Source organism: Octodon degus, unplaced genomic scaffold, assembly GCF_000260255.1.
Source record: "Octodon degus isolate 3935 unplaced genomic scaffold, OctDeg1.0 scaffold00007, whole genome shotgun sequence".
NCBI lineage: Eukaryota > Metazoa > Chordata > Mammalia > Rodentia > Octodontidae > Octodon > Octodon degus.
The window spans coordinates 24,016,452-24,026,457 of NW_004524583.1; positions in this window are offsets into that span (position 1 = coordinate 24,016,452).

The following is a 10,006-nucleotide window of genomic DNA, read 5'->3' on the forward strand; positions in this document are numbered from 1 at the left end:
CCTGCCTGCCTGCCTGCCTGCCTGCCTTTCTTTCTCTTTCTTTCTTTTAGCAGTACCAGGATTGAACTCAGGACCATGCACTTGCCAGGAGAGCACTTATGCTGAGCTATCTCCCCAGCCCCTGGAAATGTCACTAAAAGGAATGAGGAGTTGGGGTTCCTTGTGGCAATGGAGTGGGCTTTGTGGCCCTCACTACTGAGAGTGTCCTCTGCTGTCCCAGGTGTCTGCTCTCAGTCAACACTTTCCTGAGCCCTGGGGTGGTGCCTCCCCACAGGCTGCTGCACACAGCACACACTGACCCTGTGTGAGGACCAGGCTGGAGCATCCTGGAAAGCGGAGTATTTCTGGCAGCTTGAAGACCCCATCCCCACCCTGGCTTACCTATGTTACCAGATGGGCTGCCCCAGGCCCACCTTTCCTGCTCTGAGACAATGAATCTCAGGTAACTGCTCTGGCTCCCGCTGCAGCATGAAAGCACAGGTAGAAATCCCTGCTTCCTGAACACCCCCATTCCCGAGGGCGCGGTGATGCTGAGGTAGCTGATCTGAACTCGGGCTTGCACTCTTCCCTCTTTGCAGGGCTGCAGGGGGCCGCGTTGCAATCAATGGAGTCTCTCTCTTAAAGGATTTAAAGCCCCTAGGTGCCCCCCCCCAATGGATCTGCAGATGGAACTGATCTGCCCCAGCCCAGTGGTGGCCCATCTAGGTGTGTTCTCAGTTTAGTGTCCCCATTCTGATGGGGCCACGTTGAAGCCCAGGCACCAAGGCTGGGACTCGTGTTACACAGCTGGAGCATACCCTTGGGGTTGGCCTTGGCCCTTGGACCACCTTGAACCACCTACTGGCTCTTGTCACCCACAGACTTCTAGACAAGTGACCTCCTCGCAGGCCACAGAGAGTGGAGGCCGGGTAGACTCACAAGCCAGGCAAGGCAGCCACACCCGCGGTCCGAGCATTCTGGGAGGCTGAGGCAGGAGCATTGCAGGGCCAAGCCCAGGCTGAGTGACTGAGCGACTTAGTGAAATACTAGGTCAAAGTGAAAAAGGGCTGGGATGGAGCTTGTGCAAAGGCCCCACACTCAGTGCTTTGTGTTCAACCAGCACTCTTCCCCTTGTCCCTGGGGCTGAAGACAGTGATGAAAACCAGCTAGCATCAGCACCCACCGAGCTCCACATTCAGCTCTCTGCCTGGGGTCTGCCTGAGTTTGGAAGAATAGGTTTGACGTACACCTCACTTCAGCAAAGTGCTATGCAACAATTTTCACATCCAGCGGGGCAAAGGTGAAGCCTGCGGAGGCGGAGGGAGAGACAGTAGACCTATTTATCACTGTGTGTCACTTGCAGGGAAAACAAGCTTAATTCCTGCTGCCAGGGGGCCCAGGTGGATGCCAACTGAGTTACTAAATTTCTGTCTGAATAAGCGTGCCCAGCACTACAGCCTCAGGGAACACCTGTAATGGGAAACAGTGGCAGCGCTGTAAATCTGGACTCTGCTCTTGCTGGGGCCTGTGGGCTCCAGCGCCCACGTTGCCTGCTCATCTTCTTCTGGTCCAAGAGCTGGGAATCGGAGGAGCCCTCCTGCCCAGTCTTCAAGCCTCCTGTCAGGTCTGAGGTGTTCCCCACCTACCCGTGACACATGGGAAGCCAAGTTCTGGGCTGAGCCCTGCTCGCCCCTGCCCGCCTTAGTCTCTCTGCTCCCCTCTGGCAACTGACTTCTGAGAAACTCTGTTGGGGGCTCTTTTCCCTCTAAAAAGACACGCATTCTAGACCGCAAAAAGCTTGCCAAGAGATGCAGCAATGGTCCTCAGGTATCTACTCAGTAAGACAAACTGTTCATTGTGCAAGCTCCTCAATTTAGTCCAATGCAGAAGGCATAGGTGCTCTACCTGACTTCTTGAGGTTCCCAGGGTATGACAGAAAGGGAAGAGGGGGCCACGACAAAGGTACCCACATCTCATGCAGGGCATTGAATTTATGGTACCTCAAAGCTCTTGCAGGAAGATGAAGAAAATTTACAAGGAAAATTCAAGATTTGGACAGTTAAAGCTTTGATTTCCTCCAAAGTATGAGACTGGGTTTAAGGTCTAGTTTTGTCCATCCAGGAAAATTTCTTCTTCAATTGGGAGGAGAGAGAATATACTTAAGGATTTATTTTCCTCCTTACAAAGTACTTTAATTTCAACTTTTCTACTTAAAGATATCCTCCAGGTGAACAGTTGTTATCAACGCCTTCCAGAATGCCGGATGCAAGCCAACTTTCTTGGTTTCTTAGACTGTGCTACAGTTATACATTAATTGAACAAACTACTGTTGCATTGTGTGACTAAGACAGGCCAGCTCTCTGGATTGTAGCTGGGCAGAACAGGGGTCAGGGACAAGGGGGAAGAGGTAGCTTGAACTGGGCCATGCCACCACTGGTGTGCAAAGAAGCAGATGCTATGGTGAGTGTGGTAGAAACAACTCACAGAATTCTACAACCAACCGAAAGCAGGAATACAGCTTCCTCCTTCCCACAAATTCCATTTGGAGGTGTAGGCCCATGAGGTGAAGAACAGAGCAGACGCAGATTTTGCCCATCACAATTTTAACTATAATTTCTGTTTTCCTTGTGGGCTTCTTTTACCTCCTGAGTCCTTTCAGTGTTGATGTTTTCAAGCGACTCATCCCCCACCTCCTTCTCTCCTCCATGAGTCACTTCTCCCACATCTGCGGCTTCATTTACAGACCAGAAGATGCCTAAAGTCATGTAGACAGTGCAGGCCTGTCCATAGAAGCCACACCTGTCTTGTTGCCAAGCACTGGCCCTTGTCACCCGGAGCGCCCTAAATGTGTCCCTTGTGGCACTCCATCCCCCAGGGGCTCCCCCACTGTTCCCACAAAGTTCCCTGCTTCTGGTTCTCTACTTTGCTCATTGGACCGGCAGCATGCAGGTCACCCAACTGCTTCCTGCAGACAGGAATCACTTGGGATCCTTCCTCACGGTGCTGGGTATCGCCTCTGTCTTAGGTGTGTTTTGCCTCTGCCCCCTACCCCCCAACACACTCAGTGGGCTCTGTCTTTCTCTTGTGGGTGCTGTGACATCATGCAAGAGTCCCTCTATCTTAGCCTGAATCCCTTCCATGTACCTTTCATGGTGCTTCCTGAATGGCACTCTCCCCTCTTGTGCTGAGGGAAGTGAGGATCCACCACTGCCTTCAGAAGCAAGCCTCTTGCACTGAGTTTTCTGCCATCCAGTTTCCACAATGGCATCACCTTGTGTTACCCGTGGTGGAGGGGGGATCACCCCAACACCTTTCCTGTACACCTTGCCCTGGCTTGAGGGGTTTCCTCCCCTTACCCCCTTCCTCCTTCTCCCCTGTCTATCTAACTGGCCCACACTCTTCAGGTGCCTGGGGAGCCTCCTCTCTCCCTGAGCCCCTCCCTGGCTTTCAGGCTGGCGTGTGTGCCCCTCATGGGTGTGCTTGCGCTTTGTCAGCAGGCCTCGCACACTCTGCACCATCCTTGTTAGTTGTCAGCCCCTCTACATAGGGATGAGCTTCCTGGGAATAAGAGTTCTCTCACAGAATTCCTCTGTTTCCAGGACCCAGTACCAAACACCCATTCCCCTGTTAACCACTTCCAAATGCAGCTGAATAAGCAAGCAAACTCATTTGTATGCATTTCTTATGGAAAATTTGTGAAATCAAAAACCTATTAACTATACTTTCACTTTTTTTGATTTGAAAAAACATGTACTAATACTCTTCAAGCTGATTACAATGAAAATATAGAAAGCTGTGAGGGGTAAACTGGAAATTCGTACACACGCACACACGCACATGCACACACACGTGTGTGCACACACACAAACACGCACACGAGTAGCACTTCTTTAATGTTGGGATAGCATCCTAGTAGACAAACGATTTACATTTACTGTAAGATTGTAAACAGCCCGGTAACGCATGAATACTAAGCAGCATCTGCATGTCATTTATAAAGCAATTAGTATCCTGGTGAAGTTAGGAATAGAAAGAGTGAAAACAACAAAGACAAGAAAAGTAAAAGAATCAGGGAACGCTGGGTCTACCTGCTGCCAGCGTATGGCCTTGGGGCTGGGCGCACCCTCCGCTTCCCCACGTCTCCAGTGACTCAATATCCTTGAACCCACAATGTATGGCTGAAGACAGAAAGAAGGTAGGCATGGAGGGAAAGAAGGGATCTTCAGAAAGTACACTGGAGACTCGGGTGCAGCTGGCTCCTGCATGAGACTCGAACCGATACCGTCTGTCAACCCTCAGTCAGAGCTTGGCCCTCCACACAGCTTGGCCCTGTCTGTCCTTCTCAGTCCCTCTGGAACTGGAAGCCTGCAACCTGCGTTCTTCAGAATGTTTACCACTTGCTGGCCTACAAGATGCCTTCCTGGGCCTTCCTGTACTTGCCATCGTTATCTTCGAGCTTCCTGGGCCCTCTGATCCCTCCAACATCCTTTTAACCACGCCCTGCCTTGAGTCGCATCTGAAATCTCTGGAATCTTTCACAGATTCTACCATTTTCTTGGGTAGGCATTGGCTGCCACACAGACATTGACCTATAAGTAGGCAGTGACAGATGATTGGATCGATATGTCCCTATTGAGTTAAAGGTAGACTGATCTTTCAATTATGAAGTTCTTTTGAAATTGAGGGGATATTTACTACCAAGAGGGAGGTGAAGTGTAATTTTCATTCAGCAGTGGGCAACGTGTCCAAATCAGGAAAAATGTGATGGCAAGAAAGCACACAGATGGTGTGCATTCAGCCCTCTGTCCCCAACCTCCCTGTCCAGCCCTCAGCCTTTCACATTCTGCTATCAACTCTGTCTCAGCTCCACTTTCTGGGAAAAATAAGGATTAGATTAGATCTGCAAGATCCCAAGGCTGAGGTGCCAAAGACATGTACCTCTGAGTAAGGCTTCCTTGAACAGCTGCCCAGGAAATTCCTCTGTGCGGTACATAAGATGCATCTGGATTGGCTGGCACCTCCAGTGAGCCTGAACCTGACATATCTGTCTGTGGGCAGATGCCAGCTGGCATGTTCTGAGTGGTGCCCTTGCCAGATGTTTGTCTCTGCTGTGGGGAGCCGGCACTGCCCACAAGCTGTAGTTGCCAGTAGTACTGTGACATAACCTCTAATGACCCTCCAAGTTATACTCACAGACCCAATGAAGCAAGTTCATGTCAGGTGCGTATGGTGAAATCAATAGCCCTATGACAAATGGGCGGGTTGTGCCAGGCATCTGCCGTATTGTTAAACACAAAAGAACACTTCTGGATGTTGCAAGCCTGCTTTCCACGGCTGGCTTTGCTCTGCTGTGCTGTCTTTGATTTATGTCCCTTAATGTGGTCCCCAATCATTGTAGGTATTTTGTGAATATTAATGTATTTATGCATCTTGGAATTGCCTAATTAATCCCACGAGTTCCCAATGAGTTATGGGAGGAGTGGATTCATATGATAAACATTGTAATGGGGAAAACACAACAAGGGAGCATAAAATACTAACTTAATTTACCACACCCAGAGCAAAGAAGTTTAGGCCATGATTTCCCTCCTGGAATATATTTCTAATATTTCTTTTTGTTTTTCCTAATTAAAACTTATCCTTTTCCTGCATCCTCAGGGTACCATTTTTATCATTCAAAATATTGAGAAGCCACTGTGTATCAAGTCATTAGGTTTGACTGTTGGCAGGTACTAATCTGAATAATAAACATGGCCCTCTGCCATGTGCTTTTTAATCCTGACTTCAGAATTATTAACACTTGAGGGTCAGTTAATTCTTGGCAAGGACGAGTCCTATGCCCTGAAAGGTGCTGGGCAACACTTCTGCCTCTACTGTGTCCAGGAAGGAGAGTGATCACCACAGCCTGCCATTGAGAACCATTGCCTCAGTGACAGCAGCAGGCTCCAGGTGGCCAATCTGCAAGGACCAGCAGCGGACAGGTCACCTCTGTGTACTCAGCACATGGGCACAGTGCCTGGCACACAGCCGATCCTAAATGATGCCTGTCAAATATTAGATAGATAAACATGCAAGTAAGTCAAATGTCCAATAAACCAAGTGAGAAGTGTGGCTCAAACTCTCTAGCAGTCCAGAAGAGGGGCACACATTCATGGAGGGTGGGGGCCCAGAAGAGGATACCCTGGGTTGACCATGAGGAAATGAGGTTGGGGAGGGCATCCTAAGTCACGAAGTCCTGGGTGTGTGTTGTGGTTTGTGTCTACTTGTCCCCCCAGGGGCTGGTGAGATGGCTCAGTGGTCTAAAGCACCTACTTAGAACAAGCTTAGCAAAGCACAGGGACCGCGGTTCAATCCCCCAGCACCACATGCCAGCCAGCCCCGCCCCCTGGTGGGCTGAGCTGGACACACACACACACACACACACACACACACACACACACACTAAATAAATAAATAAAATAAACTATACTTATTATTACTTGTCCCCCCAAAGCCTCACGCAGTCCTGAGGCAGACTTCAAGAGTTGGTGATTAACTCCTGACCCACTGGGATTAGAAGCGCTACACCTGCCCCGGGGCAGGTAACTTGCATTACAATGTATGGAGGTAGGAGAACCTTGAGCTGCTGTTACTCCTCCCTTCACTCTCTGCTCTTTGCTGCCGCCATGCACTGCTGCCCGCTGCCAAGTGTGGCTCTGCCTTGGAGCCAGGTGAATATGGACTGAAACCTCCAGTAACTATGAGCTAAATAAGCCTTTCCTTCCTTCATTTTGGGTGTCAGGTATTTGTCCCAGCAATGGGAGAAGAGTGACGGAGAGCATAGAATCAGGAGGAGCTGGCAAATGATTAGTAGGGGAGCATTTTGAAGATGGGGCAGAAGGGAATTGGATTTAGATCCTGAAGGACTTAGAATGCCAGAATGAATGTAAAGCAGGGCTGTAGAACCAGGGAAATCACAGCAGTCACGGAGCAGGCATGTGAGCTGAGTCCAACCACAGGAGAACGAACCAGGTGGTGGGTGTAGGGGCACGGATGAGGCTTGTAGCCACCATGACAGTTCAAGGGACTGCCTTTGTAGAGGAGGTCACTGGCCGGTTCCATTGTTCATTTGGTATGGCACTCCCCTCCCACCCTGTCCCCTAACAACCACCCCCGCCTTGGGCCCGAACTCTTCTCAGGATTAATGGACGCTCATTTCCCACAACAAGGCCAGAATCTTTCGACTCACATTTGTCATTTTCAGTCTTTCTGGAGCACTGCTTCTGTCTTCATCTGCTTGGAAAATCTTATTCCTCCTCAAAGATGCTGCTGTTCAGGCACCATCTATTTTGCAAAGTGTGTTTAGATGACCTACAGTGGGAAAAGGCTCTTTTCTGCATGCTGTATTTTATACCCTGAATCACTGTATTTCACTTATTATTAATTTTTTCAAGCAATGTGTTCTGCTGGCAGATATCTAAGATGAAGATTACGTGTGTTTATTTATTTTTACTTTTATCCTAAATAAATTTTTACTAAGCCAAATTCATAAAATGGACAAGTACAGCTTCTCATGTGTAAGAGTTTTTAACATTTGGAAATCTCTCCATTAAATTAACTCACCTTGGGCTGAGGCGATGGCTCAGTAGAATAAGTGTTTCTCTGGCAAGCACAAGGGCCTGAGTTCAATCCCCGGTTCCACCACAAAATAATAATAATAATAATAATAATAATAATAATAATAATAATAAATTAATTAACTCAACTTTAGTAGTTTAAGGGAAAGGAATTTTATTAAAAAGCATGTGATAGAATTTAACGCTGATTTATGATCACGCCCTTAGCCATGCTAGAATGAAAGGAGATTTCCTCTCCTTGATAAAGATCTACTCTGTGTGGGTTATTACTGTGCTACAGTTGACAATAGCAGGAGACTGAACCCAACATAAATATCCATGCTCATGCAATTGGTACCGAAGACAATATCAGACACAGCACAGGGAATGAGGGGCCTCTGCCTAGACTGACATGGGGTTTCTGTCAGAGCTTTGCTGACCACATAACGTGTGGGGGAAGCATTTCTGTCATTTTAGTATAGCACCCTTATAGTAACAAGGAAAGGATAAAAGTCAAAAGAATATATCTGTAGATACCTGAAATACATCTCAATACCCGAAATGTTGATGAAATCTACTGCCTTAAGAGGGAAGAGAAGACTGGTGTATGAGGGACACTTCTTACTTCACCTATGCTTTTAGAATTCTTTTAATTTTTTTTTATTTCATGTATTTAGTAGAGGATCTACAAGGTCTTCCTACAAGATTGGACTCAGAGTGATCCTCATGTAGTCAGCCTCCCAAGCACTGGGATTACTGGTGCACCACCGTACCCGTCTCAGTCTCCATCCCAGTACGCCCCCGGTGGCGGGGCTGGCACAACATGCCTGAGATCAAATCCTGGTTCCTGCAGGTGCTTTAGTCCACTGACTTATCTGGCTGGCCCAGAATTCTTTTAATTTAAAGCATGGGATTTACTACACATGAAAAAGAATTGGAGCTATTGCATGTGGTTGTCCACAAATTGTTCCAATTCTATATGTTCCTTTCTGGTTTTTTGTCCTCACAGGTAGAATAACAAGAACAAGAACAACACCATAAACCAAACTGTCCCTTCTAATTCTGTCTGGGCAAAGTTTCAATGCAGAGCACAGTCTCTGGCTTGCGCAGTTCAGAGACAGTTGAACCAAACACAGTTCAGTTGTTGGTACATGTGTTTGGGCCTGGGCACCTAAGGGAGCAGGATTTCTCTCCTTAAGAAAGAGGTTACCAGACTAATCCCAGAGAGAAGTGACAAGGAAATTTGGAACAGGAGACAATAGAAGCAAGCACCACCAGTGGAAGGATGGAGTTACTACAAGAGGGAGTTACAGGCTGTGAGAAGTGGAAGACCGGGGCGGCCAGAGTGATCAAGACTCAGCTGTCTGTCTTCATTTTCTTTCTGTGGAATGTCAAATTTCTTTCCGGCAATCCCTAGATCTTAATTCCGCTACATGCAGCCATGCTGGGTGTTTTTGCAGGGCTTGTTGGGGAATCAGATGGGATCATACACCTAGGTGCTTTGGGTGGTGCGTTTTATATTATCAGAAATCTGTAGTCTTTATTGTTAATAAAATATTTGAATTTACTCTGAAGGTGGGAACTTACAAGAGTACATTCTTGTTTGTTTCAATTTCAGAGTAGAGATTAAAGGCCAATATATAGAGTATAAAATAACTTTTCAGCTGGAGCCAGAGTTGGAAGTCAAGGAAGTCATAAAGGTGTAGCCAAGGGCGTCTGAGCAAGTTGAAGAAAGACCCTGAGCTTCAGCAGGAAGATGTGAGTCCACCTTATCTTGATCCTAAGTGACAAGGAAAGCCCAGCTACCACCTGGGTCACACAATCACTGAGTAGCAGAAGCACATGTGCTCTGGTGATTAGAGATGGAAAGTGAAAGTGTTCCTGTGGCCAGGCCCAGGACTCAGCCCTGGAGGGACCCCAGGGCTGTCACGAAGAGCTGTGATGTGGAAATGAGGGTCCTTGCTGCTCCTGTAGCCTTTACAGCTAGTTTGGTAAAATGATCTATTCTAAGGGAAACTGACACATCTATGCACAGAATTACCCAAATTATAGAAACTGTTGCTATGGTTTTATAGTATACTAAAAGAAGCACAGTTCCAGCAAGAGCCCACCCACACATGTCCAGAGCTCCTGAGGGTCTACTAGACCTGGAAGATGGAGGTCTGGTTAGCTACAAGAGCATGGCTGAAGGCCAAAGATCACCAGGATTTGATGCAGTATTTTAAGTGCACCACTACCACCACTACCAGCTGTCCTGTGGTTTAAACTGAAATCAGCTTATCAGAAAATGGTTTTGTGGGGCCGGGGAGATAGCTCAGCAGCTGAAGTGCCTGCCTGGCAAGTATGAGGTCCTGAGTCTGATTCCAGTACAAAAAAAGAAAGGAAGAAAGAAAGAAAGAAAGAAAGAAAGAAAGAAAGAAAGAAAGAAAGAA